We start from the raw sequence: 18,991 nt of genomic DNA on the forward strand, positions 1-18,991 counted from the left end.
TAAAACTCCCTATATATAGTTGGAAGAATAGAGCAGGTTAAGAGAGAATGAGAACATTGGTGGGGTACAGGTTGTGATTTTAAATAAGATGCTTGGGGTGAGCTCATTGAAAAGGAACATTAAGAAGTTATTCGAAGAGGGTTGAGGAGAGTGGCTGTCTGGGGAAGGGCATTCAAGCAGAGGAAACAGCCAAGTTTCTTGGCTTGTCCAAGAAACTTGTGTTCAGGAAACTAGTATGACTTAAACAGAGTGAGAAAGGGGCATCACTAGCAGATTGACTTAGAAGGGTGTAACTGAGGAAGGTGGCAGATCTTGTGGGGCCTTGGAGCCATGGTAAAGACTTTGACTTTTACTGTTAAGTAAAATGAGGAGTCTATGGGATATTTTGAGCCGAACAGGGATGTAATATGGTTTTTGAAAGAGTTATGCTGGCTATTACCTGTGTGGCTTAAACCAATTTATTTAAGCATGGTTGACATACAAAAAGCTATACATATTTAATGTATTCAACTTGATGAGTTGGAAGATAAGTATACACCATGTAATCATGTCAATCTATGCTATAAAGCTATCCATCATCTCCAGACATTTCCTCCTGTTCTTATTTATTATTATTTGTGTGTGTGTGTGATAAAAACACTTAATTTAAGATCTACTGTCTTAGCAAACTTTTAAGTATATAATGTAATATTGTTAACTATAGGCAGTATGCTGTACAGTAAATCTCTAGGACTTCTTCAGCTTGTATCACCAACCCTTGCTACCCTTTGATGAATACCTCCCTTTTCTCCCTTCTTCCAGCTCCTAGCAACTACCATGCTACTCTCTAGTTCTATGAGTTTGAGTACTTTTGGTTCATCATAAAAGTGTTAGCATGCAGTGTTTTCCCTTCTGTGTCTGGCTTATTTCACTTAGCATAATGTTCTCCAGGTTTATCCATGTTGTTGCAAATGGCATAAGTTCCTGCTTTTTAAGCCTGAATAATATTCCACTGGAATGTTATATGTATACATATATATGTATATAATATACATGCTATATATTATATACATGTTACATATGTATGTATACATTTTCTTTATCTATTCATCCATATATGGACACTTTCTTTTTCTTCCATGTCTTGGCTATTGGGAGTAATTCTGCAATGAACATGAGAATGCAGATATCTTTTTAAGATTTTATTTTAGCTCGTTTGGGTTTATACACAGAAGTGGTTTTGCTACATCATATGGTACTTCTATTTTTAATTTTGGAGGGCACCTCCATACTATTTTTCCATTCTCACTAGAAGTGTACAGGAGTTCCCATTTCCTCACATTCTCACCAACACTATCTATCTTTTAAAAAATACTAGCCACCCTTGCAAGTATGAGGTAATATCTTATTGTGGTTTTGATTTGCATTTCCCCAATGATCAGTGGTGTGGAACACTTTTTGGAATTTTTTTATTAAGATATATTCATTATACAGGGGTGATTCATAGTGACAATTCTGATTAGACTTATATTATACATTATTTACATTGTTCTCATCATCTCTCCCCCTCAACCCCCTTCCCACCCCACTTAAAGCAATGTTAAGAGGTTTCTTAGTTCTGTTTTATATAGGTACATGAAGTCCATCTGCCATATACTGTCACCTTAATCTCCTTCCTTCATCCTACCTCTCCCACCAGTGCCCCCCCACTGTACCTATTTTATAGTTCTCCTCCCATTTTTCAACAACTTTCAGTACACATTCTTATATCCTCTACCTTCACATCTTATGTTATGTGATGTTACTGATGCTCTGTCATTTCCTTTTCCTTTCCCTCCTTCCCTGAGTTCCATAGAGTAGTTGGTGATGTGGAACACTTTTGCATATACCTACATCTTCTTTGGAGAAATATCTATTTAGGTACTTTGCTCATTTCTTAAAATTTTTTTGCTATTGAGCTGTAGGAGTTCCTTATATGTCTTTGATAATAACTCTTTATCAGTTGTATAGTTTGCTGTATTTTCTTATGTTTTATAGTATGTCCTTTTATTTTGTTGATTGTTTCCTTTGGTGAACAAAAGCTGCTGCTTCTCTAGAGAAGAGATTAAGGGTGTGGACAAGGTGTGAGCAAGGAGAACAAATAGGAGGCAGCTGTGATAATTAAGGCAACAGATGATCACAGTGGGAGCAGCATGGAAACAGTGTTCAATAGAAGTGAATAGATTCAGAATATATGATGAGGATTCAACAAACAAGATGTGCTAGTAAATTGGATATGGGATATGAATGGAGAGGTGAGGATGAATCTAAGGCTCTTTTGGCCTGAGGAAGAAAGTGACATTTACTGAGGTGGGAAAGATTGTAGGTGGAGGAAACTTAGCATGCAGGAGTTCAGGTTTGGACATGTTGCTTTGAGATCCTTACTAGACATCTAAGTGGAAATGTCAAGCAGATAGGTGAGTATATTAGTGAGTCTAGAGTTCAGAGAATAGGTCTGGACTGGTGCTATGCATTTGGGGATCTTCATAATATACATAATTTAATACAAGGGAGTGAAGATAGAGAACAGTTCCAAGTACTGAGCCCTAGATTAATGTACTGTTAAAAAGTTGGGAACCATTAAAGAAAACTGAGAAGACATGGTCAGTGAGTTATAGGAGAAAAATTAAGAAAGTGTGGTATCTTGAAATTAAGTAAATTGACTTGGTTATGTAAACTCTTGTTCTATTGCCAGTACCTTATTCCTTGTTCAGCACCACTGACATCACTTTTCTAAACCACAAGTCTTTTAACTAGTCTTCTTGCTTCTAATGCAGCCCCCCATAGCATCAGACTTTTCTATTTTAAAAACAAACTGGAACCTTTCACTTCCTTGCTAAAAACACTTAATCTATTTGTAGTTTATGCACACTCTACTGTTTTCTCTTTGGTGCTTCTCCCTTTGCTTAAGTAGTCAGTTGTACCTTAATGCCCCCTCTGCATTCCTCATTACTCGGCTAACTCCTACTCATCCTCTAAGACTCATTTGGGGGAGAAAGCCTTCTCTTGCCTTTCTTCTATATGTTTGCCTTGTGTATATTTTAATTGTTATCCTGGCTATACTATTTTCTAATTATCTGTTTATTTATTTGTCCTACTTGAAGCTGTTATTTCTTGGAAGACATTGACCATATTTTACCAGGTTTGGTACCTAGCAAAGGCTCTGATACATAGTAGACATTTAATAAATGTTTAATTTATGAATGAATGAGTGAGCAGTCACTTTTTCTCCTTGCTCTGGATATGTCACTTTTAGTTTAGAGGGTTATAAATTTTTCTCTCCAACTTTGAATGTTTGCCAGTTCTTCAATTTAAAATTTTGGTATAACTAGTTATGGGAAAGAATAACTGATTTGCATCTCAGATGCAAGAGCAGCCTGCAGAGAAACAAAATGCTATGGGTTTGGTAGAACTGGGATATCATCTCCTCCAGTGTAATCAACATACAAGTTAATACAGCCAATCTCCACAAGTTATGCTAGGTTACTGCATCGACCTCTGTGGGGTAGATACCTTTACCATGTAAAATAAGTTGTGCAAAACTCAAGTTTGTATGTATGTAGTCATCTGCCATCAGGGACCTTTTAAAGGGTACTTAGTACTTATTTATGATAAGCTTACAGGATTAAGCTCAATTTTATCCACTGTTGGGCTATATTTAATAGGTAAAAATGTAAAAATGCTCATGGTGAGTGTAGGCCCCAAAGTGACCACGCGGAGAGGAGTGATCTGGCCAAGAGATTCTTTATTGCCAGGTGGGAGAGGGAGAGAGCCAGGAGAGCCAGCAAGAGAAGGGCAGGGGCTTAAATACCCCTCAGTGAGACTTGGCATGATCTGATTGGTTAGGATCTTATGGTTCATGCTGATTGGAGGTTGGGGCAGAAGGGGAATTCAAGCTAGACTTGAGGCAGGACCATGACCCTGGGAAACAGAAACTTAAGGGTGCAGTAAGAACCGAAACCTATTGGCGCCATTATTGCCAACATTCCTCCCTTCTTTGTTTGTTAAGGAAGGGGGCCATTGTGTTCGCTCTGGCTTCTTCAAGCTGGCAAGGGGCGGTGGAGGGGAAGGGAGGGTTAGTTGGCAAACAATGTTGGGGTGGTGAGCCTCATGATGGCATACACCCAGGCTCTGAAAAATGAAGATTTCCTCTTCCCTGAAGTTGATGAAGGTCCCTTGTAGCCATAGGTCATAAAGAGTCTCCAGCCAATCCTTCAACCTCCGCATGGTGGGTATCAGCCAACTATCCTCATGTAGGTAGTCAAGGAATTGTAGCAGGCATCCTGTAATTGGGGTCTTGATGTTTATAACCTGGTGTCCTGGTAGGGTCCATTATAGGTGTCCTGTGCTATCAGGGGTTGGTATCCTTGAAGGAGAAGCTGGTTAAAGGTTTGGTTAGAGATTTTGTTGACCTGGGTTTGTAGAAACTTTAACAGACAAGGTAGGAGGGTGCAAAAGGCAATCAGCATGAATATAGGTCCGAGGAGGGGTAAGAGCCAAGCAATGAGATCTGCTGGCAGGGGGTGTTGTATGGGGTAGGATCCTCAGACTCCTGTGTCCTGGTGGGAGCCCTCATAGCAGTCCTCTGGACAGTTTTGGAGAGGTTGGTGTCCCTGGAGGTACAATTGGTTAAATTTTTGATTAGCAATAGCAGACATGTAGTATGATACAATGGAGGAAGCTTAAGAATAGGACAGCATGGGCATTGGCCAGGAGAACCACTGTGAAATGTTGTTCCCTAGACAATTTCAAGAGTCCTCCAATTCCCTTCTCCATTTTTCTAATTGTTTCTTGAGAGGTGCAGCCATTGGGGGAACCCATTGAGCTTTACAGCAGTGAGTGTCATGAGAATGATCAGATGAGGGCTGGTAGAAGATCCTTTTTGGAGAACAAGATGCCCTGGTTTAACAGAAATTGTTATAGAGTGGGGCAGGATCTGGTTTGCATGCTCTCTGAGAAGTTCCCTGAGAAGGCAGGTAGTCAGCCAGAGGAGCAGAGTCTGTTGGAGGCAAGTTTTCTAAGAGAAATGGGTGGTCATACATTATCTAAGACCCAAATAGGAATATTAGGAGGAGCATAAAAAGATGTCTGTTCAGGGACTACATACCTAGGGATCTAAATTCTGCAAAATCCTATAATTGCCAGGAAAGCTGTAAGCTGTCTTATGGTATGGGGGTTGGGAAACAGAAGATTGGGTTGATGCATTTATGACTCAGGGAGTGAGTCTGTCCCTTTAAGGCCACACCTAGGTAGGTGACCTGTGGGAGGCAGGGGCTGTCACGATTTAAATGTGACGCTCTTGGATAAAAGAGAGCTTTAGCTCATTATTTTATATAAATTGACACTTTTAACTTTTTAAATGTTTGTACCATATTTAGATAAAGTATAACATAACACTGTTACAAGGTGGTCATTTAAGACACATAAGAAAATATGTAAATGAACTCTGATTTAGTAGTACTTAAAGCTTGACAAGATCAGCAGAAAACACAAATAATTTCTTTGATAAAATCTTTCTCTGTAATGGTTTTTTTGTAGATATAAGATAACTTTGTTATTTCACAGACATAGAGGATTTGATTTTAGTTTGACATGACCCTAAAAATCTTTTAGGCAACTCTTAGAGTATATTTAACTTTAACTTTATCACACACCGAAGCTTTTATTATACACTTTTCAAACTTACTCAGACCTTCATATGACATACTAAACCCTTTGATGGTTTGTCCTTATCCTTCCTATTTGAAACAATCTTTAGGACAAACCCTTCTTTACAAAATCCCTTCTCATCCAAAAAAACCATTCCTTTTTCCTTTAACTTCTCAAAAAATACATTTATTACCTATCTATGTCCTTTCCAGTTGTTTACTTTGTAACTTATATTTTAAAATTAACTTTTATAAGAATTTTAAATTTATTATAGGGGCTGGGGCAACTAATTAGTAGCCCTTATTGTTTTAAGGAATAGGCATAAGGCCTCATGTCCCTCAGGCTTGAGGGGATACTGTTTTAGGTGTGGAAACTATGAGAGATTTTTTAGTTTTATTTGAATAGGGAGGGCCATCCTGGGTCACCCTACACTCATCTCATCAGTCCACACTGTGGAATCTCTTTGTTCCTGAAGGAGAGGGGCAGCAGAGATAGCTGCCTTCGGGGAGGCGAATTTGAGCTTTTAATTGAGATAGTAAATCCTGACCCAGCAGGGACACTGGAGTTTTAGGTACTATGAAGAAAGAGTGACAGAAGAAGAGGTCTCCCAAGGAGCAGGCCAGAGGCCAGGTAAACTAGCGCTCTAGGGGCTGGCTAGATTTGCCCCGAACGATAACTTTTGTCATTGGACCAGGGACCAGGAGAAAAAGGAAAAACAGAGAAACGGGCTCCACTATCTAGGAGGAAAATGACCTTTTTGTTTTTTTGCCATTATGGCTCCTTAACATTGATGCCAAGAAGTGGAGTGTGGACAGGATTCTTGGACCCATCAATCTATAGGAGGTGGCACCTTGCCTTCCATCTGGAGGCGGGGGCACTTAGACCTCCAGTGGTTACCCTCGTAAAGGGCAGGGTCCCAGTTGGGAGTAGGGCTGTCTCCCCTTAAGCATTCTCTGCAGAAGTGCCCCTCCTGTCCACCATGGTATCAAGTTCAGGATACAGTCCCCAGTTGGGTGGGGCCCTCTCTGAGAGCAGCAATGAGACCATGGTGTCTCTTATCTTTTTCTCTCCTGTTAGTAAGATCCTGGACATACAGACATAGCTATAAATACAGACATGGCTAGCTGTATTACTTGGTTCAATGACTTTTCCCTTTAGCCACAGTCTGAGTTGTTTACGAATATCTGGGGCTGACTGTTAGAAATTTATCTTTGGGGAGAACCTCTCTCACCTGTGACTCTGAGTCCACCGTTATGCTTTCTGATAGCCTACTTAAGATGCTGTAGAAAGGTAAGAGGATTTTTTTTAGGTTGTTGCTGTAAAGTAAAGTTGTTATTTTACATTGACACCTGACACTCTGGAGAGCAGGTCTCTGAACTGTTCTGGGCCTCAGTTTCCTCACTTGAAGAATGAGAGATCTGGTCTAGGTTAAACTATGTTTTTCTACTATGAGATGGCTGAAATGACATTAATGCCATTTATCTTCTGTACCATTTTTTATTTTTTAATTTTTTTTAGTAATGCTGGGGAATTAAACCCAGGGCTTTGCACATGCTTGGCAGACATTCTCCCATTGAGCTACTTCCTCAGCCCCCAATATTATTATTATTATTTTTTTTACTTTGGCTGTACTGGGCTTGAAATCAGGACTTTATGCTTGTAAAGTGGCACTCTACTGCTTGAGCCATGTAATCATTTCCAACCTGAGTGGCCTGGGCCAGAGCCCATTGCTTTTCTAATGAGATAAGAGTCTGGTCTAGTAGAAGCATAATATCCTTTCATGTCAGTTGAAAGGTTTGGATCACAGAGATAAAGGCTTGAATGTATTTGTCTGGGCATCAGTACAGCTGTTTAGATGCTTTTAAATTTCCCATAGATATGATAACTGGAAGGGGACATATGACTTGCCCTCTTCCTACCATTGCCTGTTGAAGAGGGAAGCACTCGTTAAGAGGTTCTGAGTATTGGAGTGGCTTAGAAGGTAGAAATTTGTATAGGGGACCTCAGTTTACTTTTTTACTTTTATAGAAAAAGTCTAATTGGAGTATGGCATTGTAATTTAAGGAACCCTGTGAAGGCCACTTCTCTTGGTCACCCGAGGCATACTGAGGCCGACCTTAGTACAAAGCTTCCAACATCTACCAGCCAGAAGACTGGAAGATGCAGGTCCCATCTAGAAAGAACAAAACGTTAGGATCCTGTCTTTTAGCTAACAGCAGGCAGCCTCTTTAATAAAGTCTACCTTTTTAACAAAGAAATCATTTGTAAAGTTAGAGAAGGGCATTCAAAGGGCATTTCAGGCCAATAACAGTACCATACAGGACAATTAGTGTTAATATTTGGAGGGAAAAATTTATGTTGAGGCCAAAGGTATAGAAAATTCTAAATGAGAAGTTTAGAGACCACAGTAATGTCTATTTTGTTATTTCTGGAACTATAACTTTGAGCTAACAATTGGCTTACAAGGGCTGGATCTGATGCCCTGAGGTGCGAGGTGGGGCTAGGAGCAGGACTTGTGCAAGGCACCACTCCCTCCACACACACCTGGGACAAATGACCCTGACTGCCTAGGCCTGATCCTGCAGCCTGTCACCCCTCCCCCTTCCTGTGTACTCTGCATGCATTTATTCTAGGGGAAGTGGCAGCAGGCTGCAGCCATCGCCATGAGTGGCTGGCAGCCCAGGATGTACTGGGTCCTCTCTATGGATTTTCTTAGCTATGGCAGGCATTTTTGCTGTGTCCAGAAGCCGGCATCCTGTTTGCTTTCCCTCCTCCCCTTGTGGGGGCGGAGTTACAGCATGAGTGTGGCAGCTGCAGTTTTTTGTAAGCACTTTTGTAAAAAAGCTGACTTAAAGTTACTTTAGACTGAGAAGCCTGGCAAACTAATTGGAATAACTTAAGTCATAGGTACCATGCTACAAGTTTTTCATGGGAGGCAGGGTCCCAGTAAGCCCAAGGAGGGGAAGGCAGACAGAGACAAAGGACACGTGGTGAGACCATGGAGAAGGCAGAAAAGGTGTGCTGACATCTTAGGTAAGAGAGGAGAAGGCAGAGCCTGGAGGCATGACACACACCTATGGGATTAGCCATCACCTGTGTCTCTAGGTTGCTCCCATTGATTGGTACTGGCATGCTTTCAGCAAAATGAAACCTCCACTCTCCAGTTGCCAAATAAATCTGGGGCTTGGTCTCAGCCCACAGGAAGGGAGCATGAGCTCTCCCAGAGCTGGAACCGCCTTGAGGCCAGAATTGGCAAGGAGTGGCTTGCTTAACTCCATGATGGGGAGCGTTTTTCATGAAGATAGGAAGAGATAGGTATGGTAAGCAGTGCAAGAAGTCTGTTTACATGGAGAAGGTGGAGGTTTAGGAGAGGAATTGGCTGATTTAGAAACTGGTTTACAGGCTAATAGAATCTGCTCAGGGGAACAGAAAGTACAGAGGGAGGGTTTGAAGTACATGTTTTGGCTTGCAAGTGGTGCAGAAGATCAGATTTAGATGGAAGTATGAAAAGCTTGAACATATGGAATCTCTCCCCATCATCCTGATCGCTCACAGTAGTTATATGTCCCATAAAAGGTTGGGATGTAAAGACCAGAAAAGGGGCCAGTGACTTTGGTTGTCTAAAGGATAAGTGGGCCAGATTTGAGTGCAAAAGCAGATTAAATTTTTTGGTTTTATATCTGGGGTCGAACACAAGGTGTTCAAATTATTGAGGAGGCATCTCAGTGGGGAGTGAGACGGCAAAGAGAACGTAGTGTCCCCCATTGTGGGACCCGGTCCTGGAGGGCTATAATGGTAGGATATTATGAATTGTGGAACATCCCCGCTTGACTCAAATATCCGAGAACAGCACAAGGCGCACGAGAATTAGTTGTCACTGAGTTCTAGTGGCATGCAAGGCCAAAGGGCTGAGGGCTATGGGCCACTTGGCACCAGGCTTTTTGACGAGCAGTCTCTGAGACCGATGACAAAATAGACACAAGCTGAGGATGAGAGGGAAGGGAACCCCTCTACCGTCTGAGCCCCAGAGATAGCCAAACAGGGGAAATGCTCAAACCCCAGAGACACCAAAGGGAGAGACCACAAAGGGAGCCCAAGAAGGGTATGTGGACTCACCAAAGGATGTCCGGTGTTGGATGTGAGCGAGGGCGATCGGGAGGATGAGTTCTGGCCAGTCATGTCCTCAGGGTGGTCGTGGGGTGAGTTGGAATCGGGGTCCCACCAGGATTAGTGGGGAAACCTGATCTGATTCATGGCACCAAAAGTAGGCCCCAAAGTGACCACGCGGAGAGGAGTGATCTGGCCAAGAAAATCTTTATTGTCGAGTGGGAGAGGGAGAGAGCCAAGAGAGACAGCGAGTGAGAGAAGGGCAGGGGCTTAAATACCCCTCAGTGAGACTCACCATGATCTGATTGGTTAGGATCATATGGTTCATGCTGATTGGAGGTTGGGGCAGAAGGAGAATTCAAGCTAGACTTGAGGCAGGACCGTGACCCTGGGAAACAGAAACTTAAGGGTGCAGTAAGAACTGAAACCTATCAGCACCATTATTGCCAACAGTGTATACTTGTAATCCAATCAATCCAGTATTCTTTTTCTGAGAAGTCTTTATGAAAAAAGTTGTCATATGTGTCCCTAATAACACTCTCAAATATGTAGAAATATCACTGGGAAGTAAAAAATTCTAATTTCTTTTAATAGTTCATTATGAATCTATTGTCTGTAATATTATCTATAATATGTTTGAATTGTTCATTAGTAATTTTTAAAAGTCTATATTTGAGATAAATATTTTTCTAATTACGTTTTGTGGTCTAAAGAAATACTTTGGAGAGATCCAAGATGGCGACTGGGACACAGCCACAGACTCCTGATCTCCGTGATCCAGGGACTTTGCTGAGAGGCTGGAGACACACTTGGCTGAGGTAAAGCACAAGGGAGAGCTGAACATCAGCACTCTGAACCCCTAGCTCGTGGATGGCTTCTCCAGGACACAATATAGTAAAAGAATAGCTGCGCTGCACGCCAAGCCCCGCCCCATAAGCCTGCAGAGCCACTGCTCCACACGCTGTGGGATCTCTGATCCTTGGGCCTGCTCCTCAGCCCCACCAGGACTGCGCTCCCCTAAACTCCCACCCCTCAGACCTGCACATTCTCCGCTGGACGGAGCCCCTAAGGCCTGCCAAGCCTGCGATACACAGACATTCACGAACTTGCTGGGCCATGCCCCTCAGGCCTGCACAGGCCTGCAAGATCTCTGCTCTGCTGGGCCACACCCCTAAGACCTGCCAAGCCGGCAATGCACACTTGCACAATCTCCACCAGGCCACACCCTCAGGCCTGCACAGGCCTGCATGATCTCCGCTGTGCCAACCTGTGCCCCTCAGGCCTCCCAAGCCAGCAATCGACAGACATTCATGAGCTCCACCAGGCCACACCCCTCAGGTGTGCATGGGGCCTGCACAATCTCTGCCGGGCTGCTCCCCTCACACCCGCACAGGCCTGCACAATATCTGCTGAGACCATGCCCCTAAAGCCTACAAAGCTGGCAATCCACAGACACGCATGATCTCCACTCTGCCAGGCCCGCATCCTTCAGGCATGCCAGGCACATGTTCCAAAGGCCCACTAGTGCACCTCAAGGAAAAGCCTCTGCCTGTAGGCCCGTAGGACCCCACCCACCTGCCACAGGAGGGCTCCAGACCTGCCTAAGAGACACAAACAAACAGGTCTGGATGCTAAAGAACTAGCATCTGAAAAACTAAGAGTGCAATTCTACAGTTCCAGGACTGGTGATTTTTTTTTCCCTTCTTTAAGGGTTTTGCTGCCTGGTTTGCTGTTTTATTACCCACCATCTGTATCATTTTTTTCCCTCTCTTTTCTCTTCCTTTTATCTTTCTGTCTCTTTCTCTTTTTTATCCTTTTCTCTTGGTTTTGTTAGTATTAATATTGTAATCCAGCTAATACTAAGTTACACATAGTCCAGGCACAGAAATGGCACCTAGTGGAAATATGGGAAGAAGAAAAAGGGATGGAAACCATTCTCCCACCAAAAATAAAGTAGTACAGGATTTAGAGCGAAATAAAGAAAACAGATACCCAGATCCAGACTCCAACAAACAAGATAAACTATACCAAGGAACCCAACGAAGCCCACAAGAACAATCTCAAAGAAGAAATCCTATAAGTAACTAATGAGAATTTCATAGAGATGTTACTAGACATGGTCAACCAAAATGTACAGGAGGCTCTCAAGAAATCAAGACAGCAAAATTAAAGAATAAGAGAAAACACAGAAAAAAAAATAAATGAAATCATAGGAACACTAAATAAACACCAAACTGAAACAGAGCTCACCATAAACAGAGAGATAAACGAATTAAGGGCAAAAATTGAAAATATTAAAGAGGAAGTAACCCACAATATGGAAAATCTCAGAAAAAAGAATGAAACAGAAATACAAAGCAAAATGGAAGGCCATTCCAGTGGAATAGAACAAACAGAAGTCAGAATCTCAAAACTTAAAGATGAAATGGCAATTAAAGGAAAAACTGAAGAACTATTAGTTAAACAACTCAAGACATGTGAAAAGAAAATGCAAGAACTCACTGACTCCATGTGAGTTCATGTGAGTATCATGGGCATTGAAGAAGTGGGGAGAGGCGCAAGTAAAAGGAATGCATAATATATTCAACAAAATAACAGAAAATTTCCCAAATCTACAGAAAACTATGCCCACTCAGGTACAGGAAGCCTCCAGAACACCGAACTGACCTGACCAAAATAGAGCTACCCCACGACATATTATCATTAAAACAACAAGTACAGAGACCAAAGAAAGAATATTGAAGGCTGTAAGAGAAAAAACAAATAACATACAAAGGTAAAGCCATCAAAATCACAGCAGGCTTTTCAACAGAAACATTAAAAGCAAGATGAGCATGGAATGAGGTCTTCTAAGCACTGAATGAAAATAACTTCAATCCTAGGATACTCTACCCAGCAAAGGTATCATTCAAAATAGATGGAACAATTAAAGTCTTCCATGATAAGCAGAAACTAAAATGATATATGACCACAAAGCCACCACTACAAAAGATTCTCCAAGGAATTCTGCACAGAGAAAATGAAAGCAAACAAAACCATGAAAGGGCAGGCAATACCAAACCACAGGAGAAGAAAAGGCAAGAAAGTAAAGAGTAACACTGATGCAGCTACACATAATCAAACTCTTAATCAACAAAGACAACTACATGACATGGATCACCACGTACTTATCAATACTAACACTGAATGTTAATGGACTAAATTCCCCCATCAAAAGACACTGATTGGCAAACTGGATTAAAAAGGAAGATCCAACAATCTGCTGCCTACAGGAGACCCAACTCATTGACAGAAATAAGCACTGGCTGAAAGTGAAAGGCTAGAAGAAGATTTGCCAAACCAATTGTCCCCCAAAACAGGCAGGGGTAGCAATACTTATCTCAGACAAAGTAGATTTCAAACCTACATTGATCAAACAAGATAAAGAAGGACACTCCATACTAATAAAAGGGGAAATACACCAAAAGGAAATAACAATTATCAACCTATATGCACCTAACATCAATGCACCCAATTTCATCAATCATACTCTGAAGGACCTAAAAACATATATAAACTCCAACACAGTGGTAGTGGGAGACCATAATACCCTCCTATCACCAATAGATAGGTCTTCCAAACAAAAATCAATAAAGAAATCCTAGAACTAAATCACACCATAGATCAAATGGACCTAGCTAATGTCTACAGAATATTTCATCCAACTACTGCAGAATATACATTCTTTTCAGCAGCCCATGGAACCTTCTCCAAAATTGATCACATCTTAGGGCACAAAGCAAGCCTCAGTAAATATAAGAAAACAGAAATAATCCCATGCATTCTATCTGACCACAGTGCATTAAAACTAGAAATCAACAACAAAAACATGCAAACAATTGGAAGCTGAGCAACACATTGCTCAATGACAAATGGGTCATTGATGAAATAAAACAGGAAATTAAAAGGTCCCCAGAAGTTAATGAAAATGAAAACACAACCTACCAGAACCTATGGGACACAGCAAAGGCAGTCCTAACAGGAAAGTTTATAGCCATGAGTGCATATATTAAAAGGACAGAAACAGCTCAAATCAATGACCTAATACTACAGCTCAAACTCCTAGAAAAACAAGAACAAATCCCAAAACAAGCAGAAGGAAAGAAATAATTAAAATAAGGACTGAAATCAATGAACTAGAAACAAAACAAACAAACAAAAAAACCATACAAAGAATCAGTGAAACAAAAAGCTGGTTCTTTGAAAAAATAAATAAGATTGACAGACCCCTGGCAAACCTGACTAAAATGAGGAGAGAAAAAACCCAAATCAGTAAAATCAGAAATGCAAAAGGGGAGATAACAACAAATACCACAGAAATCCAGGAAATGATCAGAGACTACTTTGAGAGCCTATACTCTAATAAATTTGAAAATCTTGAAGAAATGGACAGATTTCTAGATACTTATGACCATCCAAAACTGAACCAAGAGGATATTAATCATCTGAATAGATCTATAACACAAAAAGAACTTGAAGCAGCTATCAAGAGCCTCCCAAAAAAGAAAAGTCCAGGACCTGATGGATTCACTGCTGAAGTCTATGAGACATTTAAAGAAGAACTAATACCAACTCTCCTTAAACTGTTCCATGAAATAGAAAGGAAGGGAACACTGCCTAACTCATTGTATGAAGCCAATATTACTCTCATCTCAAAACCAAACAAAGACACCTCCAAAAAGGAGAACAATAGGCCAATTTCCTTAATGAATATCAATGCAAAAATCCTTAATAAAATAATGGCAAACTGAATCCAACAACACATCAGAAAGATCATACACCATGGCCAAGTCGGCTTCATCCCAGGGATGCAGGGTGGTTCAACATATGCAAATCTATAAATGTAATACAGCACATCAATAGAAGCAAAGACAAAAATCACTTGATTATCTCAATAGATGCAGAAAAAGCCTTTGACAAGATCCCACACCATTTCATGATAAAAGCTCTAAGAAAACTAGGAATAGAAGGAATGTACCTCAACATTGTAAAGGCTATATATGACAAACCTACAGCTAACATCATACTTAACAGTGAAAAACTGAAACCATTCCCCCTTAAATCAGGAACAAGACAAGGGTGCCCACTATCCTTACTCCTATTCAACATAGTACTGGAATTTCTAGCCAGAGCAATTAGGCAAGAAGAAGAAATAAAAGGAATACAAATAGGTAAAGAAACTGTCAAAATATCCTTATTTGCAGACGATATGATCCTATACCTTAAAGACCCAAAAAACTCTACCCAAAAACTCTTAGACACCATAAACAGCTACAGTAAGGTGGCAGGATACAAAATCAACGTACAAAAATCATTAGTTTTTCTATACACCAACAATGAACAAAGTGAGAAGGAATATATGGAAACAATTCCATTCACAATAGCCTCAAAAAAAATCAAATACCTAGGAGTAAATTTAACAAAGGATGTGAATGACCTCTACAAGGAGAATTACAAACTCCTGAAGAAAGAGATTGAGGAAGACTACAGAAGATGGAAAGATCTCCTGTGCTCATGGATCGGTAGTATCAATGTAGTAAAAATGGCTATACTACCAAAAGCAATCTACATGTTTAATGCAATCCCCATTAAAATCCCAATGACTTTCATCACAGAGATTGAAAAATCTACCCTAAAGGTCATTTGGAAACACAAGCGACCATGAATAGCCAAGGCAATACTCAGCAAAACAGCAATGCTGGAGGTATCACAATACCTGACTTCAAAATATATTACAAAGCAATAGCAATAAAAACAGCATGGTACTGGCACAAAAACAGACATGAAGACCAGTGGAACAGAATAGAGGATCTGGATATGAATCCACACAACTATATCCACCTCGTTTTTGACAAAGGTGCCAAAAATATACAATGGAGAAAAGACAGGCTCTTCAACAAATGTTGCTGGGAAAAGTGGTTACCCATCTGCAAGAAACTGAAACTACATCCATGTCTATCACCCTGTACAAGTATCAAATCAAAATGGATCAAGGACCTAAATATCAGACCTGAATCTCTGAAATTACTACAGGAAGAGGAGGAAACACTCTGGAACTAATAGGTGTAGGCAACGACTTCCTCGATAGAACCCCAGCAGCCCAGCAACCAAGAGAAAGGATGAATAAATGGGACTTCATAAAAGAATCTGCACAACAAAAGAAATGGTTTCTAAACCCACCTACAGAGTGGGAGAAAATATTTGCCAGCTATACATCAGACAAGGGACCGATAACCAGAATATACAGGGAACTTTAGAAACTAAACTCTCCTAAAATCAATGAACCAATTAAGAAATGGGCAACTGAACTAAACAGAACGTTCTCAAAAGGAGAAATTCAAATGGCCAAAAAACACATGAAAAATGCTCACAATTTCTAGCCTTAAAGGAAATGCAAATGAAAACCTCACTAAGATTCCACCTCACCCCTGTTAGAATAGCCATCATCAAAAACAGCACCAACAACACGTGTTGGCGAGGATGTGGGGAAAAAGGAACCCTAGTCCACTGCTGGTGAGAATGCAAGCTGGTGTAACCACTCTGGAAAAACATTTGGAGACTTCTTAAAAATCTAAACATAGACCTACCATATGATCCAGCAGTCCCACTCCTTGGGATATACCCAATGGAATGCAACACAGGTTACTCCAGAGGCACCTGCACACCAATGTTTACTGAACTACTATTCACAATAGCCAAGTTATGGAAACAACCAAGATGCCCCACTACTGATGAATGGATCAAGAAAATGTGGTACTTGTACACAATGGAATTTTACTCAGCCATGAAAAAGAATGAAATCTTATCTTTTGCAGGTAAATGCATCATTCTGAGCAAGGTCAGCCAGGCTGAGAAGACCAAAAATTGTATGTTCTCCCTCATATGGAGACTTTAGATCTAGGGCAAATGCAGCAATGTGGTTGGACTTGGATCACATGACAAGGAGAGAGTACATATGGGAGATATAGGAATAGGTAGAAAACCCAAAACATGAAAGCGTTTGATGTCCCCACTCCAGAGGAACTAATACAGAAACCTTAAAGCAACAGAGGTTAACATGAGAAGGGGATCAGGAATGAGTGCAAAGATCAGTTAGAGATGAATCACCATGGGTCGTAACATATGGGTACACCAAAGCAATTTTAGGAATATATCTGTATAGCTATCTTTAACTCAACTAGCAAAACCGCTTTATCTTCCTTATGCTTGTGTCTTTTCTTCAACAAAATTCATGATAAGGTCAGAACCTGACCTACCTGGAAGTAAGGGGGGTGGGGAGAGGGTTGGGGAGGGGGCAGGGGGGAGAAATGACCCAAACAATGCATACACATGTGAATAAGTTAATTAAAAAAATAAAGAAATACTTTTTTTCAAATTTAGGATTCTTTTTCTGTAATTCTTTTTGGTGGTTCTAGGGTTCGAACTTAGGGCCTTGTGCTGGTTAAACAAGCACTCTACCACTTGTGCCATGCCCTTATTCCCTTCTTTTTATATAATTTATGACATATACAAAGCTGCATGCAAGGAATATATAAAAATTGATGAGTTTGGAGGTAAATACTATATATACCATAAAATTAAAACCTCTAACTATGCCATACACCTATTTGTTATCTCAAAATGTTTCCTTCTGCTCTTTTGTTAATTTTTTTGTGTGTATGTGGATAAGAACACTAAATGTAACATCTACCCTTTTAAGAATTTTTTCATTTTACTTTTTTTGAGACAGTATTTCATTATGTAGCCCAGGCTGACTTCAAACTTGTGATCCTTCTGCTAAGGGAGGAGGAGCCTTCTGAGTGTGGGGATAACAGGCATGTGGCATGGCACCCCAGTTTCCCTTTCAGAAAACTTTAAGCATGCAATCCAGTGTCATTAACTATATGCAGTATGTTGTACAGTAGGTCCCTAGGACTTCACCTTGTATAACCCAGACTTTGTTCCCTTCTTTATACCTCCCCCTTTCTCCCTCCCAGCCCCTGTCAACCAACATGCCACTCTCTGCTTCTGTGAGTTTGACTACTTTTCATTCATCATGTAAGTGGTATTATATAGTATTTTCTCTTCTGTGTCTGGCTTATTAGCATGATATTCTTCAGGTCTATCCATGTTGTCACAAATGTCAGAATTGCCTTCATTTTAAGCCTATTTTTAAGCCATGATATGTGCTTATATGTAAACCACATTTTCTTATTCACTCATCCATACGTAGATATTTAACTTGTTTCTATATCATGTGTACTTCTATATATAGAAAGTTTGATGATTTTTGATGAATGAACCCTTATAATTTGTACTATAATGAAGACATAAAATATTTTTATCCTACCAGAATGTTCCCTCACATCTTCCAGTCAATGTTCAGCCTCATAGGCCACCACTACTCTTACTTTTGTCAGCATAAATCAATTTTCTGTTACTGAATTTCATAGAAATGTGATCATACAACCTGTACTTTCTTTTTTTTTATAATTCATATGTACAAACAAGGCTTGGGTCATTTCTCCCCCCTGCCCCCACCCCCTCCCTTACCACCCATTCCACCCCCTCCCTCTCCCCCCCTACCCCCTCAATACCCTGCAGAAACTATTTTGCCCTTATTTCTAATTTTGTTGTAGAGAGAGTATAAGCCATAATAGGAAGGAACAAGGGATTTTGCTGGTTGAGATAAGGATAGCTATACAGGGAGTTGACTCACATTAATTTCCTGTGCGTGTGTGTTACCTTTTAGGTTAATTCTTTTTGATCTCACCTTTTCTCTAGTTCCTGGTCCCCTTTTCCTATTGGCCTCAGTTGCTTTAAGGTATCTGCTTTAGTTTCTCTGCGTTAAGGGCAACAAATGCTAGCTAGTTTTTTAGGTGTCTTACCTATCCTCACCCCTCCCTTGTGTGCTCTCGCTTTTATCATGTGCTCATAGTCCAACCCCCTTGTTGTGTTTGCCCTTGATCTAATGTCCACATATGAGGGAGAACATACGATTTTTGGTCTTTTGAGCCAGGCTAACCTCACTCAGAATGATGTTCTCCAATTCCATCCGTTTACCAGAGAATGATAACATTTCGTTCTTCTTCATGGCTGCATAAAATTCCATTGTGTATAGATACCACATTTTCTTAATCCATTCATCAGTGGTGGGGCATCTTGGCTGTTTCCATAATTTGGATATTGTGAATAGTGC

The 18,991-nt window shown here is 40.6% G+C and overlaps 1 protein-coding gene across 28 annotated transcripts in view; it reads left to right on the plus strand.

Moving 5' to 3' along the window:
* Positions 1-18,991, plus strand: part of Enox2 (ecto-NOX disulfide-thiol exchanger 2) — a 341,637-nt gene that overhangs the window by 46,483 nt on the left and 276,163 nt on the right. For 8 of the 28 annotated variants that reach the window (XM_074063074.1, XM_074063091.1, XM_074063086.1 and 5 more), the window contains one exon: positions 10,488-10,592. The exons of 15 other annotated variants lie outside the window; for them this stretch is intronic. The gene's annotated coding sequence lies outside the window, so the exon portion shown is untranslated. Of the gene's footprint in view, positions 1-10,487; positions 10,593-17,789; positions 17,851-18,991 lie in introns of all 28 variants that reach the window. 5 more of the 28 variants (XM_074063073.1, XM_074063087.1, XM_074063075.1 and 2 more) reach the window with 1 other exon arrangement.

This window comes from Castor canadensis, chromosome X (assembly GCF_047511655.1).
Source record: "Castor canadensis chromosome X, mCasCan1.hap1v2, whole genome shotgun sequence".
Lineage (NCBI taxonomy): Eukaryota > Metazoa > Chordata > Mammalia > Rodentia > Castoridae > Castor > Castor canadensis.